This window comes from Paramisgurnus dabryanus, chromosome 16 (assembly GCF_030506205.2).
Source record: "Paramisgurnus dabryanus chromosome 16, PD_genome_1.1, whole genome shotgun sequence".
In the NCBI taxonomy this organism is placed as follows: domain Eukaryota; kingdom Metazoa; phylum Chordata; class Actinopteri; order Cypriniformes; family Cobitidae; genus Paramisgurnus; species Paramisgurnus dabryanus.
In genome coordinates, this window is record NC_133352.1 from 12,344,470 (window position 1) to 12,363,468 (window position 18,999).

Genomic DNA, 18,999 nt, shown 5'->3' on the forward strand with positions numbered 1-18,999 from the left:
CGGGCTTTTGAAATATAAGAAAATAATGCACACCCAAGGTGCAATTCCGTTACACCGCGGGTGTGCATTATTTTCAAATAATTCAAAGGACCGGAGTCAATTATTCCTCTTATACCACGGTTACCACAAACATTGCTCTTGTGCCTATTTTTAAGACATTTGACAAGTTAGGTGTGCGGTTATCAGAAATTAATGCATACCCACGGAACATTTCTCAGCCAATCAGAATAAAGCATTCAACAGACCCGTGGTATAAAGATATATAATGCACTGCATGTTGCATGGATGTCTACATGTCATAATAACAAGGAACTATGCTTGTAACCACAACTCGACAGCTGTAGATACAACCACAAACGTTTGCGAAAGTCTGCTGGAGAGATAGTTTCGGGAAACACCCGAATCATTGAATTATGCTAAAACAACTGAACTTTTTACCATAGTTTGCTAATGATGCTATAAGCAGACCTGCAAACTTGTCGCTTTTCGGCGACAATCGCCGTTTTCTTGGTCAATTGGGTCATTCACGTGAATCGCATAGAACCGGAGAGTTTTTTTTTTTAGGTGTGTGTGGGGGGGGTCGGAAGGCTGCCCTTTATCTGAATGCAATGCGGGCTAGAATTGCCAAACATTATTGGATAATTCTTATACTTGACATTTCTCTGGGCCAATCGGAATCTTAGCATGCTTTCCTCTGGGCCAATCGGAATCTTAGCACTTCCTTCAGAATCTTGAAGACAGCGCGGTCCTTTGGATGAGAGACACACCTCTACCACGCGAGTCTGATGGACACTTTTAACGTGAAGGAACCATCTTATTTGAGGTAAGTCAACTTTTTTGGACCAAAAACGACAACTAGTTGTTTGCTTGATTTAATTAGCGTTAGCTACCGCTTATATTGTATTTTTAGGAACGAGTCAACGCCGAGTAATGCACAAACGTAGACCTTGCATAAAGTTTGCCTATGCTTCGAGCAAAATGACTAATGTTAGCTAACTTAGCAGGACGAATGTTAGCTAGGCTTATCGTTACCCGGGTGTTCTGCCCGGAGTTCCGAGATATACGCCTACTAATCGAATTCTGAGCTAACGTTACCCTGAGTAACTTATTCATTATGGTGGCTGTGGTGCGCGCTTGCGCAGGCAGTCGTTCGTGGTGTGGGTAAATGTGACTGTTTACACAACAGCTGATGCGAGAGTAATGTTAAAGGAAAACCCACCCTTTTTCAACATTTTCCTATGTTTTTACCTCAACTTAGACTAATTAATACATACCTATTTTTTTCAATGCATGCACTTAATCTTTCTACATCGCGTTGTGAATGTTTTAGGATTTAGCCTAGCCCCATACATTCCTGGTGGCTGTATACCTGGTAAACAGTAATTTTTAACAACATAGGGCTGTTTAGATAAACAATCTGGCGAGCGTGTTCTCCTAGGATAATACACCAACAGCCAATTTCTGTATAATAAAGGGCTACATTTTGCATCAAAGTCTGTCAATGAAATCTTTACATTGTATTGTTAGTTGAATTTACATTATGAACACTAGCACTTTGAGATTGTTTATTCAATGTAAGGAGCCCTACATATAAAATGCATTATTATTATAATTATTGAACAGAAATGTATGTTGATATTCACTGCATATCAGCCATACAGTATGGAGACACGTTGTTTTATCATATTAGTCCTATGTATGATAGTTTGCAAGGTTATATTTTAATGATTTTAATTTACTTTCAGGCAATGGTTCTGGGCACTTTGGTGGAGCACTCACTGCCATTCACAATGGCCCGTCATCGTCAACCTTGCACAGACGCCGGCTGAGGACAAAGTGGCTCTGTCGCACGAAGCTTTCACGAACATCAGCAAAATATATTTTTTTCATTTCTGTCTGTCTCTTGTTGTTTTTTTCTTCAGTGTCATGCTTCACAACACTTCCAGGCGTTTCTGTGAGTTGTAAATAAAAACATTTGTAAAATATTAAATGTGTCATTCTCTTTAAGCTTCAAGGATGTTTTAACAATGTTTTTTGATTAAAGTATGCAGATTTTTGTTAAGTCACGCTCAGAATCATATTAAAATCACAAAAATATAGAGCTGGGGTAACCCTAACGCCACCCCCCCCCCCCCCCGTCCGTGCGACACTGTCACCTTTTTTACTCTGAGGAGTTTGCAGGTCTGTATAAGGAAACGCCCCCGGATCATCGGTTGGTTTTAAACAATTGGCCAGTGTCCGAAAATTTGCTTTTATCTGCCAATATCGATTAGAGGCTGATTCATTCATCAATGTTATAATAACTGTATTATATAAAACATAGATCATAGATAAAAATAGATCAGATTATATGGCTTCTTTTAAATGCTCATTATTAAAAAAAAATGCTGCTTCTTTTTCTTGCCAAAAACATATTCAAGTAATATAATGTCATAACCAGTATTATCATAGCTGGGTTTTAATGAGGATCAAATTAAATGTCATCTCATGTTGTCTTTTTGGAATAAATTATTATTTTTTTCATAAATGCCTTTGCATCGTCTGTTAAACCGAAAAAAAGTGTTTAGTTTTGCATTTGACATGAATTGTTAGAATAATCATGCGTGTTGACTTGCTGATTCATTTTCCCATCTCTACCGAGTCCTATACGAAATCACTCGGGTGAAACTTTTGAGAAACGTGCCATTACCTAAAACTGACAGTATTTCACCTGTAAATAAGAAAGTAAACCCGCGCTTTAACCAAACACATGGAAGTCACACATTAGAGAGAAGGCTAATGTTTCAGCTAGCCGTATTCTATTGCAATTATATGGTTGAATGGCGATGATTATAGTTCTTCAATCTCACTCTGTGAAGTTTTGGTTAGCTGGTTCCCTCATAATTTGCCGCGTGGGCATTATGGGCCAGTCTTCTGGAAAAGAGATGATAAATTGAGCTGGCAGGAGCTCACAGATTTATTAAATTTCTATCAAACCTTGTAAAAAAGGGGGAGAAGAAACTGGCAGCGGCTAGGAACGGGCTTAGATTTTTTAATCAAAATTCATGAGTCCTGGATTCGTGGTCGAGCAGTCCCGGGGAAGACTTGAATCGAAGACTGATTAAAGAAAATAAAAGGCTTATTTAAAGTAATTTTTCAATGACGCCTTTTAATTGGATGTTAAATCAAATCCTTATCTGCCTCGCCGCAGATAGCGAGCTATATGGCGAAGCGCTAGTGTCACTTCTACTGTTAAAGATACTATGGCGGTGCGGTTGACATCACACATTTTACATTAACACATTTAGATATTCAGCACCAGAAGTAAAGCTTTACTGAGAGACGCAGAAAAATGTCAGTAAGTGTTGAATTTAGGATCCCCGATGATGCGAGAGAAGTCATGAGGTGTGTCATGTTTATAACTATGTAATATACATATTATATTTATTATTTCATGAAGATGGCACAGACGCATATCGTGGTTAAGGATCACACTTTTGGGACAAAGAGTGGTCTGGCACATAAAGTAATTGTGCATGCATGCATTTTTGTGCTTTCATGAGAATCCACAAATGTGCGTATCATTTGAAACCGGTGAGGTTCGCCTTGTGAATTTCTCTTGATTTAACACACGCTGGGCAGCATGGCTGTTCTGACAGGCCGTCTGTACAGTGTATCCCACACAGCTGATGCAGGTGACAAATGAAAGCTTGCAAATTTTTGTTGCAATAATGAAAAACAGTCATGTCCCATTTGCTTAAAGTTTCTTGGAGTGGTTCTTTTGCCTTTTTGGTACCTGGTGTTCCCATATTAACACAAACAACTGAAGTCGAGGGAACACAGCCAGCGGACATACAAGCCCACGTATAGCTTGTAATGCACTGTAAGTCATTTTGTTTAAAAGCGTCTGCCAAATGCATAAATGTCAATGCAAATGTTATTCTTCAGGGCGACAAAGTAATAAAGTGATCACATTTGATTGCCGAACAATATTGAAATTTGCCACATTAATGATGTGAAGTCACAATACTTTACGTTTTACTATATCATTACCATTATTCTGATACACAAGCACTCATATCATGATGTAAAAATTGCCCATATTACCCACCGCAAATGCTAAAACGCATCAAATATCCAACTAGCAAACAGTAGCACCTGTGACCCCACATGCAACATCCGAAACTCTTCGGCCTTTTCGGCATTTCCAGGCTTTTCTAACACACTGCACTAACTTTACCCCAAACACTAAGCTCTGTATGAGGCAATTACAGCTGATATAATAAACACCGGCCCTCACAAGGGCGGAAAAGGGCTCCCTCGCCAGCATCAAGTACACCTGGGCCACATGTAGGGCATTAAAGCCACAGCATCAGCGCTGAGCCAAACTAGATTTGCTGCAGTAATAATATTTAAGTACAGCTCTCAGACCAGTGGCTTAGTAACTACTAAATTATGATTCCGCTGAGGACGACAGCTCCCTTGTTTAGAGATACAGAGCTTGTGCAGTCTCTCTCTCTCTCTCTCTCTCCTGTTTCTCTGGTGTTTTATGGAAGTATACTGGCATGGTATTGCAGTATGTCAGATATTTTATAGCGATGGCCTCATAAAAGTGGGAGTCTATGTGTTCAGCAGCCGCAGGTGTTAGGCTGGAATTAGTCATTTAGGTCCAGGATTAGTTTTATTAAAGCATGTGTCCGCCTTTCTCATTCCTTATAAGTCTAACAGGCTCACCGTCAATGGGCCAGCTTGTCCCAAATGTGTTAAGTGGGGTTCAGGTCTAGGCTTGGTTCATTCACACCATTTTTTTCTTTATGGATCTTACTCGATGTTTTAGATGTATCCCTATATAAAGCACCTGATTCGACTCATCAGCTTCTTAATGGGTTAATTAAGGAGACACCTACAATATTAGGCAATATACCTCAGTGATGCCACACAGACAGGTCTGCCTGTGACATAACAGTAGCACCAGAGCAAATGAGGAGTAGAAGACGACTCATGGTACTGTGATGTCACACTGTCATCGTTTTGTGCAGGGCCGCATGAAGTCAAGCAAGAATTTTATGGGACAGTGCTAATGAATTGAAAAATGGATTTAAAAAAATTGAAGAAAAAAAAAACACTGTTTTATGTACTAGAGAATTTTCACGCTAGAATAGATGAAGGTGCATTTCTACTGATATTATAATATCAGATGTTCACTACACGGTTATAGTGACCAAAACAATTAAAAGTACCAATATATTGTGATATCTATAGAATGTTTAAGGGAAATATAAATAATGGGTAATTGGTCAAATTCATGTTTAATGAATATGGAGGCAGAGATTTTGTAACTATTGTGTTTCGCACCTGCTGCTGTATGTTTGTGTGTGTGTCAACCCAACCCATTCTTATGAAGTGCGTATAAATAGCACACAGTGTGAAAAGTCGTGCAATGCATATAATACGCCAGTCCGTTCTTTTCACTTTATACAGAGTATCTTTTCATGTAGTTTTATGTATTGGTTTCTTTTTAAACCATTGTTGCTTGGGTATGGGGTTAGATTTGGGATTTGCTTTAGTATGTCATTTAATAAATAGGTTTCTCCTTGTTTTTGACTATTTTTTTAACCATGGTTGCTTGGAGTTGGGGTTTGAATTGGGGTTTGAGTTAGGATGTCGTTTTATGTAACAACAAGTTGTTTTAATTAACTCCAAATCCAAGCGACAATGGTAAAAAAAACTGAGAAAAAAAAGAGAAACCAATACAATAAAAGCACATGAAAAAATGTGCTGTATTAAATGGGGACATTTCACAAAACTTTTTTAAGATGTAAAATAAATCTTTGGTGTCCGCAGAGTATGTATGTGAAGTTTTAATTCAAACTACCCCACACATAATTTATTATAGCATGTTAAAATTGCCACTTTGTAGGTGTCAGCAATAAAAAATATGTTTTTGGGTGTCTTTTTAAATGCAAATGAGCTGATAAAATGCAAACACTGATCTCGATAATGGTGGTTTGTTGAAATTGAAACTCAATTGTGCTGTCAATAATTTTTTCTCTCTCTATCTCTGCACTAAATGACATTGCCGTGGTTGGATAGATGCAGATTAAGGAGTGGTATTATGATAATAAGATCCCCTTCTGACATCACAAGGGGAGTCAAATTTCAATGACCTATGTTTACATGCTTGCAGAGAATGGTTTACCAAAACTAAGTTACTGGTTTGATCTTTTTTATGTTTTCTAGGTTTATACAAGCCCTGGGGACTCAATTATAGCATTAAAACATGGAAAAAAATCTGATTTTCATAATATGCCCCATTTAAGTGAACAGGAAGGACTGGCCTATCATATGCATTTAAAATTGGAATTTGCTGTATGGACTGCACGACTTTTCACACTGCATGCTATTTATATACAAATCATGAGAATGGGCAGGTCAACCAGAAACCCACGTTAAGTTGTTTTTGATATTACATTTACATTTATACATTGGCTGACGCTTTTAACTGAAACGACATTACGCTATACATTTTTCAATATGTGTGTTCCATGTGGTTTGAACTCACAAGTTTCGTCCTGATATATTGTTTTTGTAATAATGGGTGTAGTTCTACCACTTATTTTGAGAGAGTTTGCATATTTTTGTCATATTTTAGTCTAGTTTGCTGTATGTTTCCTCTGTGACTGTGTTGTATTATGTTATCTGTGATAGATAGTTCAGAGCTGTCTGTATCCATATACTTTAGATAACATCTATATTATCTCTGTTTCTATAAGTGCTGTCTTTGTTTTCCTGTGTGTTTTATTTACATCGTAGTCTTACAGTAAATCTTTCAGCTGGAGTGCATGCAGAACAACAGTTCTGTACAGTAAGCGTCCCAAGTCTTTACTGTGTGGATAAATCAAACCCCCATTCATGGTGTCAGTCAAAGTATCTCGCTTTTAACCTGCTGTCATTCACAGCGCATCATACAGAATGAATGACACTCATGATATGACTGAGGTCTGTGCCTATAGAAACCTCTGTAGATTTCTGCAGAATTTCAACTTTGATTATTTATAACACAGAATAAAATAATTTCAGAATTTTTTATTTTATTTTATTGTGAGAGTAGTACAGGGATCTTTATAACTCATCAAAGCGTGTCAAATCAAGCATGTGATTTCTGCAAGCCTAACACTGATGGTAAACTGTCACGTCTCAATCCTCTTCTTGCATTCTTTTCCAAAGTATTTTCCTGTCACACTTCACTTGTCTGTCTAATAAAAGCCAAAGATAAATACTTAAATATTGCACATTGATCATACAGATTATGTCAAATATGTAGTGACTGAAAATATCTGTCAAGTCTTTCAATTCAGCATGAGCAACTCAAAAGCTCTGTGTTCAGGTTGGTGAAAGTGTGTGAAAAATATACAAATAAAAAGCATCTTAAGGATGTCCAATTTATTATCTGCTCCAGCATATCAGCGTGGTAAATGTCAGTAACTCTTAAGACACATTTAGGATGATTTATATTCTGCATTTTTTTTTACTTAAATGTCTCGCTTTCACACTTCGTTTGCATTTAAAAGGTGTTTGGCACGACAAAAACACCAGAGAAATATGAGTGATAAGTAAAGTTCAACTGATGGATAGCCGTCCCCTCATTGGCGGCTAAAGACATTCGCCATATCACAGGAGACAACTTCAAATGTTTGTATGACTAAGAACATCAACAATAGTTCATTTTTCCTTTTAAAATTCTAATATTCACATCCACAGTGCCAAACCCACTATAAGATATGTGTCAGAACAATCTACTGACACACGAAAGTGCCCTGTCTCTGTTTTGGTACACTGTGAAAGTCATACTTCAGGATCGGGGCAGCAAAAGGTCAAGGGCTTTGTCTTTGAATCCCATAAGGCAGTGCGTTTGAGCATTGATTTATGATGAGCTGACATTGTTTTGTGTTGAAGTTCGATGCGGACCTGGCGGCGTTATTCTCCTCTGTGCGAGGGCTTATCTCTGCCCTGACTCCATATGGCAGCCTGCCACACTGTTGTTGAAGAGTTTCTCCAAAAAACAATGTTGATTTCTCTAATCCTGCACATTATTGCTTTTCCAATATGAGCGACCACGCCAAGAATAAGGACCCTGTCTAAGCTAAAATGGGAACAGAGGTGAATTGCAGGTCAACATTTGTTTTAAGTTTTAACAATTTTATTTTAACAGTTTCGACAATGCAGGTGATGTTGTTTTTCTGTTATGGATTGGAAATAAATGTTTGCTATAATTGGGGACATTTTCTTTAATGTTTTTTTTATAGTGGCATTTTTGTGTTTGGACACTGTACTCAGACTTTTACAGTACTGAGAATTAGGGATGCTAAACAATTAATCGCGATTAATCGTTAGCAGAATAAAAGTTTTTGTTTACATCACATATGTGTGTAAACTGTGTATAATAAAAATGTATATATATAAATATGAACACATTCATGTATAATTTTAAGAAAAAAATGTATATTAAGTATTTATATTTATATATAATATAAATTATACATAAATATACAAATGTATATACGCATGTAAACATTTCTAAAACATATACATGCATGTGTGTACATTTATTTATACAAAGTTATTATACACAGTTCACACACATATATGATGTAAACAAAAACTTTTATTCTGCTAACGATTAATCGCGATTAATCGTTAAGCATCCCTACTGAGAATTACGCTACGCCCAAAAGAGTAGGCAAGGCCGACTTGCCACTTGCGAGTAGTATTTCCGAGTCCATAGTATTTATACTATATAAAGAAGGGGTCTCCAACCTCTTTGTAAACAAGGGCTTCCACAATGGCTAAAACAATCTGGAGGGCTACTTTTTTATATAGTCTACTCAAATTGCTTAAAACTTTTTAGTTTTACTTGTGTTACATAGTTTAAAATGTTAACATACATAAAAAGCCAAGCTAATATAAAAAATATGCCATTAATAGATATAAAAATTGAGGCTATTAGTAGAATGTGCTTTGGCGGGCAACTCACAAACTCTGTGCGGGCAACCCGGTGGAGACCACTAATATAGAGCATACTGTTTTAACTGTCGATAAGTATGTACTTCATTTAATTCAGTATGAGATTTTTAGCATTTTTCTCCTGCGTGATGTATCACATGGCAAAAACAGCTCACCTGATTGACCCAAATGGGCAGCGCACAAAACAACTCGCCACTGAAGAGTAATCTCATAAATTAAAGGGATTGTTCGGCCAAAAATGATATTAAACCCAAGATTTACTCACACCCAAGCTGTCGAAGTTGCATATGTCCATAGTTTTTCAGACAAACACATTTTCAGATATTTAAGAAAATGTTTTAGATCTTTCAGTTGTTTAAATGTGAAGTTACGGGGTCCACGTCCTTCAAGTCCAAAAAAAAGTGCGTCCATCGTTTACAAATTAAATCCTAACGGCTCCAGGATGATAAACAAAGGTCTTCTGAGGGTGTTGTTGTAGAAATATCCATATTTAAAACTTTATTAACGTAAATTACTACCTTCCGGTAGCGCCGTCATCTTAGTCGGGTCCGCATTCAAGATGAGAGCTTTACGCAACTTACGGAAGTTTCTCTGCTGCTGCTCTGTGCCCCTGCCCTCCGAATTTGTCATACGTCACTAAGAAAAGTGCGTAAACTACGCTAATACTCTCTCCTGAATACAGAGGAGTCTAAGATGGCGGCGCTACCGGAAGGTATTTATTTTCGTTAATAAAGTTTTAAATATGGATATTTCTACAACAACACCGCGTGGATTACCCTCAGAAGACCTTTGTTTATCATCCTGGAGCCGTTTGGATTTAATTTGTGAAGGATTGACGCACATTTTTGGACTTGAAGGTCGTGGACCCCGAAACATTACATTTAATCAACTGAAAGATCTAAAATATTTTCTAAAATATCTGAAAATGTGTTTGTCTGAAAAACGATGGACATATGCAACTCGGACAGCTTGGGGGTGAGTAAATCATGGGTTTAATATCATTTTTGGCCGAACTATCCCTTTAAGAGAAAACACTTTCCTGCCAATGACGAGTTTTTACGCCAATCCATATTTCCGCTTTTATCCACCAGGTTAGTATCTTACTCAACTTTTAAAAGCGAAATTTCACAAGACAAATTTCACATAAATCTTAGCTGTCTCCAGAATACATATGCAAAGTTTTAGCTCAAAATATATAGATAATTTAATATAACATGTTAAAACTGCCACTTTGAAGGTGTGAGCAAAAAAACTAAATTTCAGTGCTGTGGTTGGATAGTGCAGATTAAGGGGCGGTATTATCCCCTTCTGACATCACAAGGGGAGACATATTCAGTGACTTATTTTTCACATGCTTGCAGAGAATGATTTACCAAAACTAAATTACTTTTTCACATTTTCTAGGTTGATACAAGCACTGGGTACCCATTTAGCACTTAAACATAGAAACAGTCAGATTTTGATGACATGTCCCCTTTAAAACACAGAATCATCCACTGATTCACAAACAGTAAAAACTCTTCACATTTTTGATCATCGCTCTGAATCTGATCTTTAACAAAATTCCTTTACAAAAATGCAATTATCTCAGATTTTTGTTTAAAATGTGGTATTTTTGAAGAAACCTTCGCATATTTGAGAGGTGATAAAATGATAACAAATGAAACTTAAGATTCTTAAAGACATGAAACTTTTGTGAAAAAGCCGCTGGCTGGCATCTTTAAAAAAAAAACACTGGCATGGTTCAATTCGCTAGCTGAGTTATTTAGCTTTTTTCAGGTGTTATAGCCCTTTTTCTCAGACGGAAACTTGTACAGTATATGAACCCATAGTTCCTGTAGAGCTGTGTAATAGGATGGCTTAGATATCAGACTGTAGTTCACAGTTAGAATAAATGAGTCGCTGATGTGGAGCACAATGTGTATGTGCGTGTGTGTGTGTGCGTGCGTGTGTGCATGCATGTGTGTGTGAGCGCATCGTACACTGTTCACACTCAGATGAATATTAATGGACCTGAGGAATCATCAATAAGGAGAGACGAGGCGACCAACAAATCATCTCAAGGAAATGCCCCGGGAGGCAAGAGACACGAACACCCGGTCTGCCACACAGCTTGTGAAGAGAAAACCTGGGTGCAAACGAGAGTTCTGCATGTGTGTTTGTCTCGGTGTGCTCACACAGAGGAGTGTTTATGATGGTGTTTGTCTGGCTTGATGAGGCTCTGTGTGTTTTTTGGTGTAATAAATCCTGCGTGCACCAGTCCAGTACTTAGCAGATGTAACCATGTCATTTAGTGCTGTGAATTTTGTTTTGGATGAAAGAGCAAATTATACATGGATGGGTTTTGTTTATAGAGTTTGTGTGTGGAGAGTAAGGAAAGGCCAGTTATCAGGTTTTTGCATTATTTGTTTTGCTTTTCGATTATTTTAGTAAACAGATTTGGTATTTTTTATCTACCAAATTATAACCATCAACTAAATTAATTAAATCCGTCTTTGCATGCACTCTTTATGCCTTTTAATGAAAATACTACATTTGACTATTACAGTTTAATATATTGTTTCATTTATCATACCACTGTGTCATTTTAAAGGTAAACTAATAAATGCAACAGGGTAAAAAATGGTTCAAACTTGAAATGACCAATGGCAGGTGACACCTATATAATATTTAAAGGTACAATTTGTAAGATATTTGCAGTAAAATATCCAAAAAACACTAGTCCAGTGTTATATATTTTGTCCAGCTGATTACTAACAATATCTCTAATGTTTTCAAAGACTTAAATTCTGATAAAATTGCCATTCTAAACAGTGACACGGGGCATTGCAGTCGCCTGTAAATGACGTTAATATCCTCATTACCCTTTGTTACTGCCTTTACTGATGTAGAAACCACATGACAACAGTGTCGTGGAGAAATGCGGAAGTAATAGCGTCTGTCGGGCCACTCGCTTGTTTATGGTAAATTTGTTCATTTGAACATTTAATTCTTTGCTGTGATAACACATAATCGTATTGAACTAATACTGTAACATCTATGACTAACAATCGCTTTTTGAACATTACATGAAACCTTACATAATAAAATAAAAAAATGTCTTCAAACACATTTATAAAACTTGATTACTTTACCTCATGTGTAACAAGATTTCTCGTTCCCGTCTGATTATGGCCATCAGCGTTTGAGTTAAAGACAACAAATCCCATCATTCCACGCTGCTTCAGAGCGTCATTAACTCTTTCCCCACCATTGATGAGATATCTCGTCAATCTGCAATACCGCTATTATCCACCGCAACTTATAAAAACCGGAAGTATTGCCCTAGGGCAAACAGCTGTATGTCCATGTATGTTTTAAAGATCGCTCTGCATCTGATCTCTATCAAAATTCCTTCACAAAAATGGAATTATCTCAGCTTTTTGCTCAAAATTTGGTGTTTTTGATGAAACCTTAACATATTTGAAAGGTGATTAAAACAGAACACATGAAGGTAGGATGAAACTGATTTTTTTGTTTGAAAGCAGAGGGTCTGTTCTTTTATTTCATATATTTTATGCTTATATATTTAAAAAGGAGGATTTTCTGGAAGGCATTAAACTTTTGTGAAAATCATGAAAAATGCTGGCGGTGAAAGAGTTAATCTATGTCAGTGTTATTGTTTTGATCTGGCGCCCTCTAGCAGCACGGAATATACAGATTGCATCTTTAATCAATAATCTTAAATAGGGCTGCATAACGATTAATCGCAACTAATCGTTTGCAGAATAAAAGTTTTTGTTTACATCATATATGGGTCAATGATGTGACATATTTTTTTGTGTCCGTATGGTTCAATTAAATGCTAAAGGGTTAAAATTTCTAAATACATTTGCAGATTACTTGCATGCATTCTCTTTTTTGAGAACCAAGTCTACAATTTCTGGTTTCATTTTATTTTGAAAGAATATTTTGGGGATAATTGCAAAAATGTCAGTGTGGTGTAACCGGTCTGTGTCAATTGGTGTAACTAGTATTTTTATATAAATATATTCATGAAAATTGTGGAATAAAATAAAATCATCTAGTTTAGTGTAATATGATTTTTTTTCCATAGAGTTTTACATCATTTGTCAAAGATTATTTAGAAAACAGAGCTGTTTTCAGCATATGTACGGACAAAAATTACAAAAACGCATAAAAATTTACATTTAGTAATAACTAATAAAATGTATTTTTGTGTGATATTTATTTATTTATTTATTTATTTTTGATGATTACGCTTACATGCAATTAAGGTGGATAAAACATTTAATATTTCTCATTCTTTTGTGCAATTGGCAGTTACACCATTTGACATTTTCAGGTCCATTCAGTCTTAACTTTCATAAAAATTGTGCAAATGTAATTTTTGATTGCATAAAATCAACATAAATAAACTATGTGCATTGTAATATACCTGATGCATGCTTTTAAAACAAGTTTTTTAAAAAGATTTAAGATCTAGCCAAACCGTTTTTGTCACTGACCCATATATTTGTGTATTGTATTAATAATTATATACATACGCACACACGCACACATTCTGGTTTCCATGTTTTGTGGGGACATTCCATAGACGTAATGCATTTTATACCATACAAACTGTATATTCTATTCCCCTTACCTGCCCCATTCCCTAACCCCAACCATCACAAAAACCTTTATTGTACCTTAGATTTTCAATAAACATCATCTTGTTAGATTTAGAAGCTTGTTTCCTCGTGGGGACATCAAAATGTCCCCACAAGGTCACAAAAACACTGGTATTGACAATTGGTCCCCACAACGTGATAATTACCAGGTACACACACACACACACACACACACACACACGCATGTTCTGGTTTCCATGTTTTTTGGGGACATTCCATAGACGTAATGCATTTTATTCTGTACAAACTGTATATTCTATTCCCCTTACCTGCCCCATTCCCTAACCCCAACCATCACAGGAAACTGTCTGATACCTTAGATTTTCAAGAAACATCATTCTGTTTGATTTATTAGCTTGTTTCCTCATGGGGACATCAAAATGTCCCCATGAGGTCACAAAAACACTGGTATTCCTATCTTTGTGGGGACAATTGGTCCCCCCAACGTGATAATTACCCGGCCACACACACACACACACACACACACACACACACACACACACACACAAACACATGCATTAATATGTTTAAGAAATATTTACATGTGTTTATACATTTTTATATTTATACATAATTTATATTGTATATAAATATAAATACTTCTTTTTTTCTTAAAAATATACATGTATGCGTGTGTATTTATATATACATAATTATTATACACAGTAAACGCAAATATATATATATATATATATATATATATATATATATATATATATATATATATATATGATGTAAACAAAAACTTTTATTCTGCAAATAATTAGTTGTGTTTATTCATTACTGTGATCATGGTGCTAGCAACACCACAGTCAGCGGTTCAAGTTCTGATGAAAGCAATGTACTGAAAACAATGTGTGCCCCATATACACTGGGAGTTTCTTTGGATAAATGTACATTTATCCGTTCTCTGCATTTCCTTATCATAATTCTTGAGTTACGAAGCACATGTGCTCAGTATTAGCACCTCGTTTAAAGGTTACACGACTCTTCTCCTCTTAAAGTCCTCGGAATCATTTAATTTCTCGCTCTCTTTCTCTCTCTCGCACTCCCTTGAGCTCTCAAAGTGATGAAACGCAGATGGGGCTCCGGCCGAAAGTTGCCTACTGCGCATAAACAGCATATTTAATTAGACCGTAGACGCGCTCTAAATCAAATTACTCTCCGACTGACAGGAACACTTACATTAACATCATTCCCGAGCAGAGCCGCAGCCAAAATTTAAATTAGTAACAGATAATTAGGATAAGAGCGGGAAGTTAGGCTGACGTTCTGGCGCGTAATTGGAATGCAAGCGAAATGTAGTGCTTTAGCTAATTAGCTGTAGCGCAGGAAAACCTACAGAGGTCAAGGTAGAGAGAGACCCTTTCCAATGAAAGCGGGAAGATTGGCTATTGTGGGGCTTGGAAAGAAAGTGTGTTACCTTCTGTGTTGTGTTTTGGGAGCGTTTCGTTGAATTCGGCAAACGAACATGCGAGCGTGAGGTGCAGGAGCCAGACAGTATACATCTGACTGTACAGACGACACTCGCCTGTTAATTTTTGTGTGTGCGAGAGAGAGAGAGAGAGAGAGAGAGAGAGAGAGAGAGAGAGAGAGAGAGAGAGAGAGAAAGATAGAGAGAGAGAGAGAGAGAGAGAGAGAGAGAGAGAGAGTTAAAAATAACACTTTTAGCCATTTTAAGAATTAAAGGCATGATCTCTGAAAGCCAATGTTGACATTTGAAATCACCTAAACAAACACGCCCCTACCCCAATAGAATCTGGACTTTCTTTTGATAGACCCGCTCCACACATATACAACCCAGGCAACGATGTCGGATAGTAGACACGCCCCTTACTGCTGATTGGTTACAAGTGTGTTTTGGTAGTCTGTCCGACTCCCTTTTCCAAAGTGTTTTTCAAAAATCATGCACCCCGCCTTTAAAGGAATAGTCTACTCATTTCAATATTAAAATATGTTATTACCTTAACTAAAAAGAGTTTATACATCCCTCTATCATCTTAGTGCATGCACGTAAGCTCTGGAGCGCGCTGCGACACTTCGATAGCATTTAGCTTAGCCCCATTCATTCAATGGTACCACTCAGAGATAAAGTTAGAAGTGACCAAACACATCAACGTTTTTCCTATTTAAGACGAGTAGTTATACGAGCAAGTTTGGTGGTACAAAATAAAACGTAGCGCTTTTCTAAGCGGATTTAAAAGAGGAACTATATTGTATGGCGGAACAGCACTTTTGGGAGTACTTCAACTCGCCTGAAAAATCCGCTCCCCTTCTCACTCTCATAATGGGAGAGGGAGGGTGTTACTGCGCCGAGTCGAAGTACTCCCAAAAGTGCTGTTCCGCCATACAATATAGTTCCTCTTTTAAATCCGCTTAGAAAAGCACTACGTTTTATTTTTTATATTACTAAAATGTATGTTTGTATTCCTGCCATTGCTTAAAGGCACTATAATCTATTATGACATAAATGTATTTGTATGTATCTGTTTAAATTAGAAACGGCTAGAAATTTAAATTTAGCCACAAATTACTGAAAAATTTAATGGTTTAGGGTTCATGTAGACACCATATGGTGAGATTGTGTGACTACTCCACTCTCACATCTGCCATCTGTGGACCTTCATTGGGTCTGTTGGGAGAAGAAGTGACCAGGTGGTTTTAGCACCACAAGTTTAAGGAAAATGAGGTTAAATGCTGCAAATGCTGCCTCAGCAAAAAAAATCTGTTAAATCACCGATCTGTCTGTACATTTTCATCAGTATTCATAAAATGTTGTAATGTAATTGAGTAACCTTCTCTTATGCCGAGTTCAGACTGCACAATTTTAGCCCTGATTTTGACTCACCGGCAGGTTTTGAGAAATCGCCAACAAATGCCCGAAATCACAGGCAAATCGATGCTCGTGCACGCGAGTGACAATCACACAGTGTGAATTATAAAAGACGCGTTCTGACAGAATCAAAATCATGCCGTGTGAAATGTGTTTTGACTGACAATAACATCCGCGATGAACTACAGTACAGCCAATGAGAGAGCAACATACAGGGCAGCTGGAAGTTCGGGGAGGAGTCTCTCAAAACATTTCCTCTTTCATAGTGTTTACTTCTTCTTCTTTCTTCTGCAAATGAGCGCACATGCAATTTTTATGGTAAGCTTCTTGCGAGCTAAAATTTTTAATAATAATCCCAGTCTCACGTGCGAACTCCAGTCTTGCACGCGTGACCTTGCATTGTTTCCTTCGTGTCACTTCTCGCGTGCGTTTGGTTGTGAGACGTAGTTTGCGGACCGGGACAAAGTTATCGGCGATTCTTCTTACGGTAAAGTCATGCAGTATGAAAACCCCTGTCGCCAATCCATCATGCAGTCTGAAACAGCAGTGACTGAACGCTACCCCAGATAATCATGCAGTGTGAAACCACAGGTGACCCAACTTGTTTGAAAATCATGCAGTCTGAACTCGGCATAAATTACTGGACTTCTTAAGTTTTAAGTACTCAAAAAAAACACAGTGGAAAAAAAAACGTAAAGGAACATTCCACTTTTTTGAAATGTTAATTTTCCAACATTTGGTTTGATATGGATATGGCTACGAACTATACTCTCATTCTGGCGTAATAATCAAGGACTTTGCTGCCGTAACATGGCTCCTGCAGCCCTGTTACGACAGCAATGTCACTTTTAATTTTCTGTCTGTCTTAGTACACGATGCAACTACAGAAGAGCACATTTTTAAATTGGAAAATATCGAAACTCTTTGGCAATGCTAATGGTCTAATCAGATTCAATGGATAATGCTAAACTATGCTAAAAGTGCTAGTGCCAGATCCGGAGATCAGCTGATTCCAAAACGGTAAAAATCAAATGTTTAACTCTAGTGGAGCTGGAAAATGAGCCTATTTTCAACAAAAGTGGAGTGTCCTTTTAACTGTTGCCCAGATTCTGGTTTTGTGTTATATCTTTTCCTTATACTTTTCATACCTCATAAAAAGAACAGAGCTGAAAATAACATGGTTATATAAAAGTACTAAACTCACCCCTAACCATCTAAAGAATGTTTTTTTTTACTTTAGTTAAAGCCTAATCTATTTGAGAGTTCAACCATAACATCTTTATACATCTCAGCGTGTTTATCCTATCCAGAAGTGATTTATTCCCACCACTTTGTTCGCCAACAAACAGATTTAGTAGAGATGATGTTTCTTTTACTTTCTTTGCATTGCCTTACCGTGGCCTGCACCTCTGTCAATTGTTTAAATCCAGGCCTTTAGCGTATTTATTTTCAAAGAATAACTAGAAAACTTTGTCTTGTCTACTCAGATATTTATTCCACTGGTGCCACTGTGGGTAGCTGGCCGAGTGATTTGTGAATAATAATCCCAATCCCACTGGAATTCCAAAGTTTCCTCTCCAGTAACATTCCAGACCAGGACTGCATGACTGTATGCGTGTGTGGTCATATTTGGAGAGCGTCCCAGGGATCCATTTTTCTCCACGTCTCTGTTTCTCTCACCATCTCGCCTCTGCAGGCATCTGAGCGATGTTGTGATCTGCATGGTAATTAGGTGTCTTTGTTCTATTGAGAGGGAGCAGTAGTGGAAAAGGTGTTTGTGTGTGCCAGGGCCAGCAGTCCACAGGACTCAATCGTCTGGTGCAGGGCTGTCTCTTTTACATTCCTATTCAGTTCTTGTTTTTGGAAAAACAGATTTTTAAATGTAAACCTAAAGAGTGAGAATCAAAACAGATTGAAATTCAAAGTCATTCGTGTAGTGTAGTAATTTTTTTATTAAACATACACATGATACAGTTTCTTAGAAACATTGTATGTTATTAATAATAATTTTAAAATAATAAATGTGTTTAAAATACCAGTTTATTTATACATTTAATTGTGCTAATAAAGGTCACCTAGGATGGTGATTTTCTTCAGATTAGTCTTAGGGGCTGTTTACACTTGGTATTAAGATGTGTTTTCATCGATAGATCACAAGTAGATAAAAGAGACACATCACGTTTACTCCTGGTATTTAAATCCGTCTCTTTTGTCCACTTTCGACCGCTTCTGTGCTGAATACTGTGAGGGGGTGGTCTGTGAGACGGTGGGCGAGTCTTTCTGCTGTCATTTAAACGCGAGCGGGAGTAATGATGAGTTTATATGGACGCAAACTAATATTATGTCGGAGTCCACTGCTTTTGCTGTAAGTAAACATGCTGCACAGTGTTTTGTATGTGTGTATGTTAGAGCTTTCGCTGGATTATCAGCGCAATTGATGAAATAGGATTGCGCAACTTTCACATGCTTACAAAATGAAACAGCGGAGAT

The 18,999-nt window shown here is 37.2% G+C and overlaps 1 protein-coding gene across 1 annotated transcript in view; it reads left to right on the plus strand.

The window, feature by feature from the left end:
* aff2 (AF4/FMR2 family, member 2) overlaps positions 1-18,999 on the plus strand; it is a 309,260-nt gene that overhangs the window by 103,519 nt on the left and 186,742 nt on the right. The gene's annotated exons all lie outside the window — the stretch shown is intronic.